Source organism: Leuresthes tenuis, unplaced genomic scaffold, assembly GCF_036924035.1.
Source record: "Leuresthes tenuis unplaced genomic scaffold, fLeuTen1.0.hap1 SCAF_18, whole genome shotgun sequence".
Classification (NCBI taxonomy): domain Eukaryota; kingdom Metazoa; phylum Chordata; class Actinopteri; order Atheriniformes; family Atherinopsidae; genus Leuresthes; species Leuresthes tenuis.
The window spans coordinates 26460538-26473664 of NW_027325372.1; positions in this window are offsets into that span (position 1 = coordinate 26460538).

The following is a 13127-nucleotide window of genomic DNA, read 5'->3' on the forward strand; positions in this document are numbered from 1 at the left end:
GGGCATTCACACCTTTTTTTTGCCCATTTTTCAGGAATTATGGGTGGACATTCACACCTTGCAGCTGAACACCTCCTATCCCACTTATGATAATGTGCGGTTTGATTTTCGAAAAGTTTCTTTCATGTTTTCTAGCAATTATTGATGGACATGTAGACCTTCTTGCAGCTGAACACCTCCGCTCCCGCTTTTGATCATACATTGTCAGGCATTCGCACCTTGTCTTACCCACTTTTTACAAACTTTAGTCGAACAGTCACACCTTTTTGCAGCCGAACACCACCTCTACCGCTTTTGATGATGTATGGTCCAGCATTCTTACCTTTTCTAACACATTCAACAGCAATTATGGTTGGACATTCACACCTACTCAGAGCCGAACACCTCCGCTCCCGCATTTGATGGTCTATAGTCGGGCATTCTACAGCGGAAAAGACTCATTCTTATGTTTGGTTAGATATTCGAACCTTTTCTTAACTGCTTTTTACAAACTTTGGTCGGACGTTCACAATATCTTGCAGCCGAACACCTCCGCTTCCGCTTTTGATGGTGTATATTCGGGCATACGAACCTTTTCTCACCCGCTTTTTACAAACCAAGGTCGGACTTTCACACCTTCTCTTAGCTGAACAACTCCGCTCCCTCTTTTGATTGTGTACAGTCGGGTAATTTAACCTTTTCTTACCCGCTTTTTACCATCTATGGTCGGACATTCACACCGTCTTACAGCGGAACACCTCCACTCCCTCTTTTGATGATGTATGGTTAGGCATTCGCACCTTTTCTTACCCATTTTTCAGTAATTATGGGTAGACATTCACACCTTCTTGCAGGTGAACACCTCCTCTCCCGCTTATGATGATGTGTGGTTTGATATTCGAAAATTTTCTTTCATGTTTTCTAGCAATTATTGATAGACATTCACACCTTCTTGCAGCTGAACACCTCCTCTCCCGCTTATGATCATGTGCAGTATGATATTCGAAAATTTTCTTTCATGTTTTCTAGCAATTATTGATGGACATTCAGACCGTCTTGCAGCTGAACACCTCCGCTCCCACTTTTGATCATACATTGTCGGGCATTCGCACCTTTTCTTACCCGCTTTTTACAAACCATGATCGGACTTTCACAACTTTTAGTAGCCGAACAACTCCGCTCCCGCTATTGATTGTGTACAGTCGGGTATTTTAACCTTTTCTTACCCGCTTTTTACCAACTATGGTTGGACATTCACACCTTCTTACAGCAGAACACCTCCGCTCCCTGTTTTGATTATGTATGGTTTGACATTCGCATCTTCTCTCACCCGCCTTTTACTATGGTCGGCCATTCACAGCTTCCTCTCCACCATACTTGTATGGTGGGATATTCACACCCACCTGCATCCGAAGACCTCCGCCCCCACTTCTGTTGATATTTAGTTGGTCATTCGCACCTTACCCGCTTTTGGCAAACTATGGCCTTCTTGCAGCCCAACACCTCTGATCTTGCTTTTGATGATTTAAGGTTGGGCATTCAGACCTTGCTTCACCTGCTTTTCACCAAATATAGTCGGACATTCACACCCACTTGCATCCGAAAACCTCCGCCCCCACTTTTGTTGATATTTAGTCGGACATTCGCACCTTACCCGCTTTTGGCAAACTATGGCCTTCTTGCAGCCAAACAACTCTGATCTCGCTTTTGATGATGTAAGGTTGGGCATTCAGACCTTGCTTCACCTGCTTTTCACCAAATATAGTCGGACATTCACACCTTCTTGCAGCCGAACACTTCTGCTCCACCTTTTAGTGTTCTATCACACCTTTTTTTTCACCGCATTTTATACATTATGGTTGGAAATTTTCAACCACTTTCATCCGAAGACCTCTCCTCCCGCTTTTGTTAATATATTTGAACTTTAGTTTGACATTCAAACCTTCTTGCAGCTGAACCACCTCCGCTCCCTGTTTTGATCATATATGGTCTGGCAATACTACCTTTTCTTACCCGTTTGTGAGTAATTATGGCTGGACATTCACACCTACTTGCAGCCGAACACAACCTCTCTCGCTTTTGATGATGTATGGACCGGCATTTTTACCTTTTCTAACACATTTTTCAGCAATTATGGTCGGAGATTCACACCTACTCACAGCCGAACAACTCCGCTCCCGCATTTGATGATGTATAGTCGGGCATTCTCACCCTTTCTCATCAGCTTTTTGCAAATTATGATCTGACATTCACACCTACTTGCAGTCGAACAGCTCTGCTCCCGCTCTTGATTATGTTTGGTTGGATATTCGAACCTTTTCTTAACTGCTTTTTACAAACTTTGGTTGGACGTTCACACCTTCTTGTAGCCGAACACATGCACTCCTGCTTTTGATGATGTATGGTTGGGCATTCGCACCTTTTTTTTTACCCATTTTTCAGGTATTTTGGTTGGACGTTCACACCTTCTTGTAGCCGAACACTTCCACTCCTGCTTTTGATGATGTATGGTTGGGCATTCACACCTTTTTTTTGCCCATTTTTCAGGAATTATGGGTGGACATTCACACCTTGCAGCTGAACACCTCCTATCCCACTTATGATAATGTGCGGTTTGATTTTCGAAAAGTTTCTTTCATGTTTTCTAGCAATTATTGATGGACATGTAGACCTTCTTGCAGCTGAACACCTCCGCTCCCGCTTTTGATCATACATTGTCAGGCATTCGCACCTTGTCTTACCCACTTTTTACAAACTTTAGTCGAACAGTCACACCTTTTTGCAGCCGAACACCACCTCTACCGCTTTTGATGATGTATGGTCCAGCATTCTTACCTTTTCTAACACATTCAACAGCAATTATGGTCGGACATTCACACCTACTCAGAGCCGAACACCTCCGCTCCCGCATTTGATGGTCTATAGTCGGGCAATCTACAGCGGAAAAGACTCATTCTTATGTTTGGTTAGATATTCGAACCTTTTCTTAACTGCTTTTTACAAACTTTGGTCGGACGTTCACAATATCTTGCAGCCGAACACCTCCGCTTCCGCTTTTGATGGTGTATATTCGGGCATACGAACCTTTTCTCACCCGCTTTTTACAAACCAAGGTCGGACTTTCACACCTTCTCTTAGCTGAACAACTCCGCTCCCTCTTTTGATTGTGTACAGTCGGGTAATTTAACCTTTTCTTACCCGCTTTTTACCATCTATGGTCGGACATTCACACCGTCTTACAGCGGAACACCTCCACTCCCTCTTTTGATGATGTATGGTTAGGCATTCGCACCTTTTCTTACCCATTTTTCAGTAATTATGGGTAGACATTCACACCTTCTTGCAGGTGAACACCTCCTCTCCCGCTTATGATGATGTGTGGTTTGTTATTCGAAAATTTTCTTTCATGTTTTCTAGCAATTATTGATGGACATTCAGACCTTCTTGCAGCTGAACACCTCCGCTCCAGCTGTTGATGGTGTATAGTCGGGCTTTCGAGCCTTTTCTTCCCAGATTTTTACAAAATATGGATGGACATTCAGACCTTGTTTCAGCCGAAAACCTCCGCTCCCTCTTTTGATCATACATTGTCGGGCATTCGCACCTTTTCTTACCCGCTTTTTACAAACCATGGTCGGACTTTCACACCTTTTAGTAGCGGAACAACTCTGCTCCCGCTATTGATTGTGTACAATCGGGTATTTTAACCTTTTCTTACCTGCTTTTTGCCAACTATGGTCGGACATTCACACCTTCTTACAGCGGAACACCTCCGCTACCTCCTTTGATGGTGTATGTTCGGGCATTCGAACCTTTTCTTACCCGCTTTTTACAAACAATGGTCAGACATTCACACCTTCTTGCAGCCGAACACTTCCGCTCTACCTTTTAGTGTTCTATGGGGTATTCACACCTTTTTTTTCACCGCATTTCATAGATTATCCGAAGACCTCTCCTCCTGCTTTGGTTAATATATAGTCGAGCATTCGAACCTTTTCTTACCCGCTTTTTACAAATTATGGTCGAACATTCACACCTACTTGCAGCCGAACACCTCCGCTCCCGCTTTTGATGGTGTATAGTCGGGCTTTCGAGCCTTTTCTTCCCCGGTTTTTACAAATTATGGTTGGACATTCAGACCTTGCAGCCGAAGACCTCCGCTCCCTCTTTTGATCATACATTGTCAGGCATTCGCACCTACTTGCAGCCGAATACTTCCGCTCCACCTTTTAGTGATGTATGGTTGGCATTTGCACCTTTTCTTACCCTTTCTTACCCTACTGATTGCTTAAGATTAATTTGTTTTTTTTCAAACTACAACATTTTTTTAATTGTTGAAACTTGATTTGAAGTGGATAAATAAGGAGGACAAACAGTTTTAAGTCAGGCTGATAGAAGGAATTAATTTTATAGCAAAATCTGTATTTCGTCATATGTCGAGAGATGCTTATTGCTGAAGAAGTACAAAGTACAACGTTGTTTATCGTTGAAACTTGATTAGACATGAATAAATATGAAGGACAAAGCAGTCTTAACTTGGTTAGAGTTAAGGAATTCGTTTTATAGGAGAATCCGAATTCGTGCATAACTCGTAAAATAGAGCTTATTTTCGGATTCCTGAAGAATGAGTCTGGTTCTTTCTCATAATACAAAGTTTGTTGTTTATTGTTGAAACTTCATCAGAAGTGAAGAAATAAATGAATGCCTATCAACAAATGTGGGATCTAAACTCTACTGTTTCCTCTAAAATAATTTCCTTTCTCAATTCAGAAATGTGTGTGTGTAAGTCACAACACCCGTGACACCAAAACGGCTTTCTTTTCTCTCTTTTCTCTACACTCTGCACTGTGAGCACACACACCAAATCAGAAAGGCTTTTTTCTCTCTTTTCTACATTATGGACTGTGGGGACACAAAACCGCTCTCTCTTTTTTTTTTTGATTGTGTGCCAGGGCGTTGTCTCATGTATTAGATTATGCTTAAGATACGAATGGGTTTATCAGTCACATCAGAATCCATACATACTGATCCTCCCGTAATAAAATGGTCGGATCTTATCAAACACGGCTCTGGGAGCGAGCCGAGTGCGGGCTAACCGGGAGAATTGCTTGAAAGAAACGGCATACCAAATGAGCGGTCAGAACAAAGCCTCAATACGGTGTTCCCGTTGTGTTTTTGTTACTGCCACTGTTTGCTTTTTCACAAGAGCGCACCTGTTGAGGGGGGGCCTGGGGGGGCCTGGAGCGGAGGTTTTCGGCTGCAAGGTCTGAATGTCCAACCATAATTTGTAAAAACCGGGGAAGAAAAGGCTCGAAAGCCCGACTATACACCATCAAAAGCGGGAGCGGAGGTGTTCGGCTGCAAGTAGGTGTGAATGTTCGACCATAATTTGTAAAAAGCGGGTAAGAAAAGGTTCGAATGCCCGACTATATATTAACCAAAGCAGGAGGAGAGGTCTTCGGATAAGAGTGGGTGAGAATTTACAACCATAATCTATAAAATGCGGTGAAAAAAAAGGTGTGAATACCCCATAGAACACTAAAAGGTAGAGCGGAAGTGTTCGGCTGCAAGAAGGTGTGAATGTCTGACCATAGTTTGTAAAAAGCGGGTAAGAAAGGGTTTGAATGCCCGAACATACACCATCAAAGGAGGGAGCGGAGGTGTTCCGCTGTAAGAAGGTGTGAATGTCCGACCATAGTCTGCAAAAAGCAGGTAAGAAAAGGTTAAAATACCCGATTGTACACAATCAATAGCGGGAGCGGAGTTGTTCCGCTACTAAAAGGTGTGAAAGTCCGACCATGGTTTGTAAAAAGCGGGTAAGAAAAGGTGCGAATGCCCGACAATGTATGATCAAAAGAGGGAGCGGAGGTTTTCGGCTGAAACAAGGTCTGAATGTCCATCCATATTTTGTAAAAATCTGGGAAGAAAAGGCTCGAAAGCTCCAGCTGTTGATGGTGTATAGTCGGACACCATCAACAGCTGGAGCGGAGGTGTTCAGCTGCAAGAAGGTCTGAATGTCCATCAATAATTGCTAGAAAACATGGAAGAGAATTTTGGAATATCAAACCGCACATGATCATAAGCGGGAGAGGAGGTGTTCAAATGCAAGAAGGTGTGAATGTCCAACCATAATTACTGCAAAATGGGTAAGAAAAGGTACGAATGCCCAACCATACATGATCCTAACAGGGAGCGGAGGTGTTTGGCTGCGACAAGGTGTGTATGTCCACCCATAATTAATGAAAAGCGGGCAACAAGTAGGTTTGAATACCCATCATCAAAAGCAGGAGTGGATGTGTTCGGCTAAAAGAAGGTTTGAATGTCTGACCATAGTTTGTAAAAAGCGGGTAAGAAAAGGTTCGAGTGCCCGAACATACACCATCAAAGGAGGGAACGGAGGTGTTCAGCTGCAAGAAGGTCTGAATGTCCATCAATAATTGCTAGAAAACATGGAAGAGAATTTTCGAATATCAAACCGCACATGATCATAAGTGGGAGAGGAGGTGTTAAAATGCAAAAAGGTGTGAATGTCCACCCATAATTACTGCAAAATGGGTAAGAAAAGGTACGAATGCCAAACCATACATCATCAAAAGCAGGAGTGGATGTGTTCGGCTACAAGAAGGTTTTAATGTCCGACCATAGTTTGTAAAAAGCGGGTAAGAAAAGGTTCGAATGCCCGAACATACACCATCAAAAGAGGGAGCGGAGGTGTTCCACTGTAAGAAGGTGTGAATGTCTGACCATAGTTGGTAAAAAGCGGGTAAGAAAAGGTGAAAATACCCGACTGTACACAATCAATAGCGGGAGCGGAGTTGTTCGGCTACTAAAAGGTGTGAAAGTCCGACCCTGGTTTGTATTAAGCGGGTAAGAAAAGGTGCGAATGCCCGACAATGTATGATCAAAAGAGGGAGCGGAGGTTTTCGGCTGCAAGAAGGTCTGAATGTCCAACAATAATTTTGTAAAAACCGGGGAAGAAAAGGCTCGAAAGCCCGACTATACATCATCAAAAGCGGGAGCGGAGGTGTTCAGCTGCAAGAAGGTCTGAATGTCCATCAATAATTGCTAGAAAACATGAAAGAAAATTTTCAAATATCAAACCACACATCATCATAAGCGGGAGAGGAGGTGTTCAGCTGCAAGAAGGTGTAAATGTCCGACCATAGTTTGTAAAAAATGGGTAAGAAAAGGTGCGAATGCTCAACCATACATCATCAAAAGCAGGAGTGGATGTGTTCGGCTAAAAGAAGGTTTGAATGTCCGACCATAGTTCGTAAAATGCGGGTAAGAAAAGGTTCGAATGCCCGAACATACACCATCAAAAGAGGGAGCGGAGTTGTTCCGCTGTAAGACGGTGTGAATGTCCAACAATAGTTGGTAAAAAGCGGGTAAGAAAAGGTTAAAATACCCGACTGTACACAATCAATAGCGGGTGCGGAGTTGTTCGGCTACAAGAAGGTGTGAAAGTCCGACCATGGTTTGTAAAAAGCGGGTAAGAAAAGGTTCGAATGCCCGAATATATACCATCAAAAGCGGAAGCGGAGGTGTTCGGCTGCAAGAAGGTGTGAACGTCCGACCAAAGTTTGTAAAAAGCAGTGAAGAAAAGTTTCGAATATCCAACCAAACATAATCAAAAGCGGGAGCAGAGCTGTTCGACTGCAAGTAGGTGTGAATGTCAGATCATAATTTGCAAAAAGCTGATGAGAAAGGGTGAGAATGCCCGACTATACACCATCAAATGCGGGAGCGGAAGTGTTCGGCTGTGAGTAGGTGTGAATGTCAAACCATAATTGCTGAAAAATGTGTTAGAAAAGACTAGAATGCCGGACCATACATCATCAAAAGCGGGAAAAGTGGTGTTCGGCTGCAAGTAGGTGTGAATGTGCAGCCATAATTACTCACAAACCCGTAAGAAAAGGTAGTATTGCCAGACCATACATTATCAAAACAGGGAGCGGAGGTGGTTCAGCTGTGAGGTGTGAATGTCTGACTAAAGTTTATAAAAAGCGGGTAAGACAAGGTGTGAATGCCTGACAATGTATGATCAAATGAGGGAGCGGAGGTTTTCAGCTGCAAGGTCTGAATGTACAACCATAATTTGTAAAAACTGGGGAAGAAAAGGCTCGAAAGCCCGACTATACACCATCAAAAGCGGGAGCGGAGGTGTTCGGCTGCAAGTAGGTGTGAATGTTCGACCATAATTTGTAAAAAGCGGGTAAGAAAAGGTTTGAATGCCCGACTATATATTAACAAAAGCAGGAGGAGAGGTCTTCGGATAAGAGTGGGTGAGAATTTCCAACCATAATCAATAAAATGCGGTGAAAAAAAAGGTGTGAATACCCCATAGAACACTAAAAGGTGGAGCAGAAGTGTTCGGCTGCAAGAAGGTGTGACTGTTCGACTATATTTGGTGAAAAGCAGGTGAAGCAAGGTCTGAATGCCCAACCTTACATCATCAAAAACGAGATCAGAGGTGTTTGGCTGCAAGAAGGCCATAGTTTGCCAAAAGCGGGTAAGGTGCGAATGACCGACTAAATATCAACAAAAGTGGGGGCGGAGGTCTTCGGATGCAAGTGGGTGTGAATATCCCACCATACAAGTATGGTGGAGAGGAAGCTGTGAATGGCCGACCATAGTAAAAAGCGGGTGAGAAAAGGTGCGAATGTCCAATCATACATGATCAAAACAGGGAGCGGAGGTGTTTGGCTGCGACAAGGTGTGTATGTCCACCCATAATTAATGAAAAGCGGGCAACAAGTAGGTTTGAATACCCATCATCAAAAGCAGGAGTGGATGTGTTCGGCTACAAGAAGGTTTGAATGTCTGACCATAGTTTGTAAAAAGCGGGTAAGAAAAGGTTCGAGTGCCCGAACATACACCATCAAAAGAGGGAGCGGAGGTGTTCCGCTGTAAGACGGTGTGAATGTCCAACAATAGTTGGTAAAAAGCGGGTAAGAAAAGGTGCGAATGCCCGACAATGTATGATCAAAAGAGGGAGTGGAGGTTTTCGGCTGCAAGAAGGTCTGAATGTCCAACCATAATTTGTAAAAACCGGGGAAGAAAAGGCTCGAAAGCCCGACTATACACCATCAAAAGTGGGAGCGGAGGTGTTCAGCTTCAAGACGGTGTGAATGTCTACCCATAATTACTGAAAAATGGGTAAGAAAAGGTGTGAATGCCTAACCATACATCATCAAAAGAGGGAGCGGAGGTGTTCCGCTGTAAGACGGTGTGAATGTCCGACCATAGATGGTAAAAAGCGGGTAAGAAAAGGTTAAATTACCCGACTGTACACAATCAAAAGAGGGAGCGGAGTTGTTCAGCTAAGAGAAGGTGTGAAAGTCCGACCTTGGTTTGTAAAAAGCGGGTAAGAAAAAGTTCGTATGCCCGAATATACACCATCAAAAGCGGAAGCGGAGGTGTTCGGCTGCAAGATATTGTGAACGTCCGACCAAAGTTTGTAAAAAGCATTTAAGAAAAGGTTCGAATATCTAACCAAACATAAGAATCAGTCTTTTCCGCTGTAGAATGCCCGACTATAGACCATCAAATGCGGGAGCGGAGGTGTTCGGCTCTGAGTAGGTGTGAATGCCCGACCATAATTGCTGTTGAATGTGTTAGAAAAGGTAAGAATACTGGACCATACATCATCAAAAGCGGGAGAGGTGGTGTTCGGCTGCAAGAAGGTGTGAAAGTCCGACAATGGTTTTTAAAAAGCGGGTAAAAAAAGGTTCGAATGCCCGAATATACATCATCAAAAGCGGAAGCGGAGGTGTTCGGATGCAAGAAGGTGTGAACGTCCGACCAAAGTTTGTAAAAAGCAGTGAAAAGCGAGAAAAAGCATTTCTTGAGTTCTGCATGACTTGGGATTTTGCTTATAAAATGCATTACTTCACTCAAACTATGTTAAAACTGATTTGTCCTTCATATTTACCATGTCTAGAAATATTTAAACAAAAAAACAACGTTGTACTTTGCAGTAAAAGAAAGAGCAAATCTAAAGTTTCAGGAATCCGAGTATAAGCCTGCTTTCATGAGTTCTGCACGATTTCGGATTTTGCTATAAAATGAATTGCTTTGCTCAAACCAAGTTAAAACTGCTTTGTCCTTCCATATTCATCAATGTCTAGATCGACTTCAACAAAGAAAAACATTGGACTTTGCAGTAGAAGAAGTTGAAATCCATCTACACATTGATAAATATGAAGGACAAAGCAGTTTTAACTTGGTTTGAGTGAATGAATTCATTTTATACATAAAATCCGAAATCGTGCAGAACTCATGAAAATAAGCTTATTCTCGGATTCCTAAAACTTTTGATTGGCTCTTTCTTTTACTGCAAAGTACAACGTTGTTTTTTTGTTTAAATCTATCGAGACATTGATAAATATGAAGGTAAAAGCCGTTTTAACATAGTTTGAGTGAAGGAATTGATTTTATAGATAAAATCCCAAATCATGCAGAACTCCTCAAAAGGGGCGTATGGCTTAATCACAAGTGTGGTTCTTTCTCATTCAGGGTAGTATGAGGAAGTTTATGCTTGAAATATATGTAGAAATGGGTACATATGAAGGACAAAGCAGTGTTAACTTAGTTTGAGTGAAGGAATTCATTTTATACATAAAATCCCAAATCATGCAGAACGTATGAAAAGAAGCTTATTCTCGGATTCCTGATCCTTCAGTTTTGCTCTTTCTTCTACTGCAAAATACAATGTTGTTCTTTGTTGAAGTCGATCTAGACATTGATAAATATGAAGGAAAAAGCAGTTTTAACTTGGTTTGAGTGAATGAATTTATTTTATACATAAAATCCGAAATCGTGCAGAACTCATGAAAATAAGCTTATTCTCGGATTCCTAAAACTTTTGATTTGCTCTTTCTTTTATTGCAAAGTACAACGTTGTTTTTTTTGTTTAAATCTATCGAGACATTGATAAATATGAAGGTAAAAGCCGTTTTAACATAGTTTGAGTGAAGGAATTAATTTTATAGATAAAATCCCAAATCATGCAGAACTCCTCAAAAGGGAGGTATGGCTTAATCACAAGTGTGGCTCTTTCTCATTCAGGGTAATATGAGGAAGTTTATGCTTGAAATATATGTAGAAATGGGTACATATGAAGGACAAAGCAGTGTTAACTTAGTTTGCGTGAAGAAATTCATTTTGTACATAAAATCCGAAATCGTGCAGAACTCATGAAAATAAGCTTATTCTCGGATTCCTAAAACTTTTGATTTGCACTTTCTTTTACTGCAAAGTACAACGTTGTTTTTTGTTGAAATCTATCTAGACATTGATAAATACCAGCCGAAACTCTGCTGCCGCTTTTGATAATTTATGGTTGGGCATTCTTACCTTTTCTTACCCGCTTTTTACAAATTATGATCTTACATTCACACCTACTTGCAGTCGAACACCTTCTCATCCACTTATGATCATGTGCGGTTGGGCTTTCGCACCTTTTCTTACCCATTTTTCAGTAATTATGGGTGGACATTCAGACCTTCTTGCAGCCGAAACCCTCCGCTCCTCTTTTGATCATACATTGTCGGGCATTCACACCTTGTCTTACCCGCTTTTTACAAACTTTAGTCGGACATTCAAACCTTCTTGCAGCTGAACCACCTCCGCTCCCTGTTTTGATCATATATGATCTGGCAATAGTACCTTTTCTTACCCGTTTGGGAGTAATTATGGCTGGACATTCACACCTTCTTGCAGCCAAACACAACCTTTCCCGCTTTTGATGATGTATGGTCCGGCATTCTTACCTTTTCTAACACATTTTTCAGCAATTATGGTCGGACATTCACACCTACTCACAGACGAACACCTCCGCTCCCACATTTGATAGTGTATAGTAGGGCATTCTCACCCTTTCTCATCAGCTTTTTGCAAATTATGATCTGATATTCACACCTACTTGCAGTCGAACAGCTCTGCTCCCGCTTTTGATTATGTTTGGTTGGATATTCGAACATTTTCTTAATGCTTTTTACAAACTTTGGTCGGACGTTCACACCGTCTTGCAGCCGAACACCTCCGCTTCCGCTTTTGATGGTGTATAGTTGGGCATTCGCACCTTTTTTTTACCCATTTTTCAGGTATTATGGGTGGACATTCACACCTTCTTGCAGCTGAACACCTCCTCTCCCACTTATGATCATGTGTGGTTTGATTTTCGAAAATTTTCTTTCATGTTTTCTAGCAATTATTGATGGACATTTAGACCTTCTTGCAGCTGAACACCACCTCTCCCGATTTTGATGATGTATGGACCGGCATTTTTACCTTTTCTAACACATTTTTCAGCAATTATGGTTGGAGATTCACACGTACTCACAGCCGAATAACTCCGCTACCGCTTTTGATGGTGTATAGTCGGGCATTCTCACCCTTTCTCATCAGCTTTTTGCAAATTATGATCTGACATTCACACCTACTTCCAGTTGAACAGCTCTGCTCCCGCTTTTGATTATGTTTGGTTAGATATTCGAACCTTTTCTTAACTGCTTTTTACAAACTTTGGTCGGACGTTCACAATATCTTGCAGCCGAACACCTCCGCTTCCGCTTTTGATGGTGTATATTCGGGCATACGAACCTTTTCTTACCCGCTTTTTACAAACCAAGGTCGGACTTTCACACCTTCTCTTAGCTGAACAACTCCGCTCCCTCTTTTGATTGTGTACAGTCGGGTAATTTAACCTTTTCTTACCCGCTTTTTACCATCTATGGTCGGACATTCACACCGTCTTACAGCGGAACACCTCCGCTCCCTCTTTTGATGATGTATGGTTAGGCATTCGCACCTTTTCTTACCCATTTTCAGTAATTATGGGTAGACATTCACACATTCTTGCAGCTGAACACCTCCTCTCCCGCTTATGATCATGTGCAGTTTGATATTGGAAAATTTTCTTTCATGTTTTCTAGCAATTATTGATGGACATTCAGACCGTCTTGCAGCTGAACACCTCCGCTCCCACTTTTGATGGTGTATAGTCGGGCTTTCGAGCCTTTTCTTCCCCGGTTTTTACAAATTATGGTTGGACATTCAGACCTTCTTGCAGCCGAAAACCTCCACTCCCTCTTTTGATCATACATTGTCGGGCATTCGCAACTTTTCTTACCCGCTTTTTACAA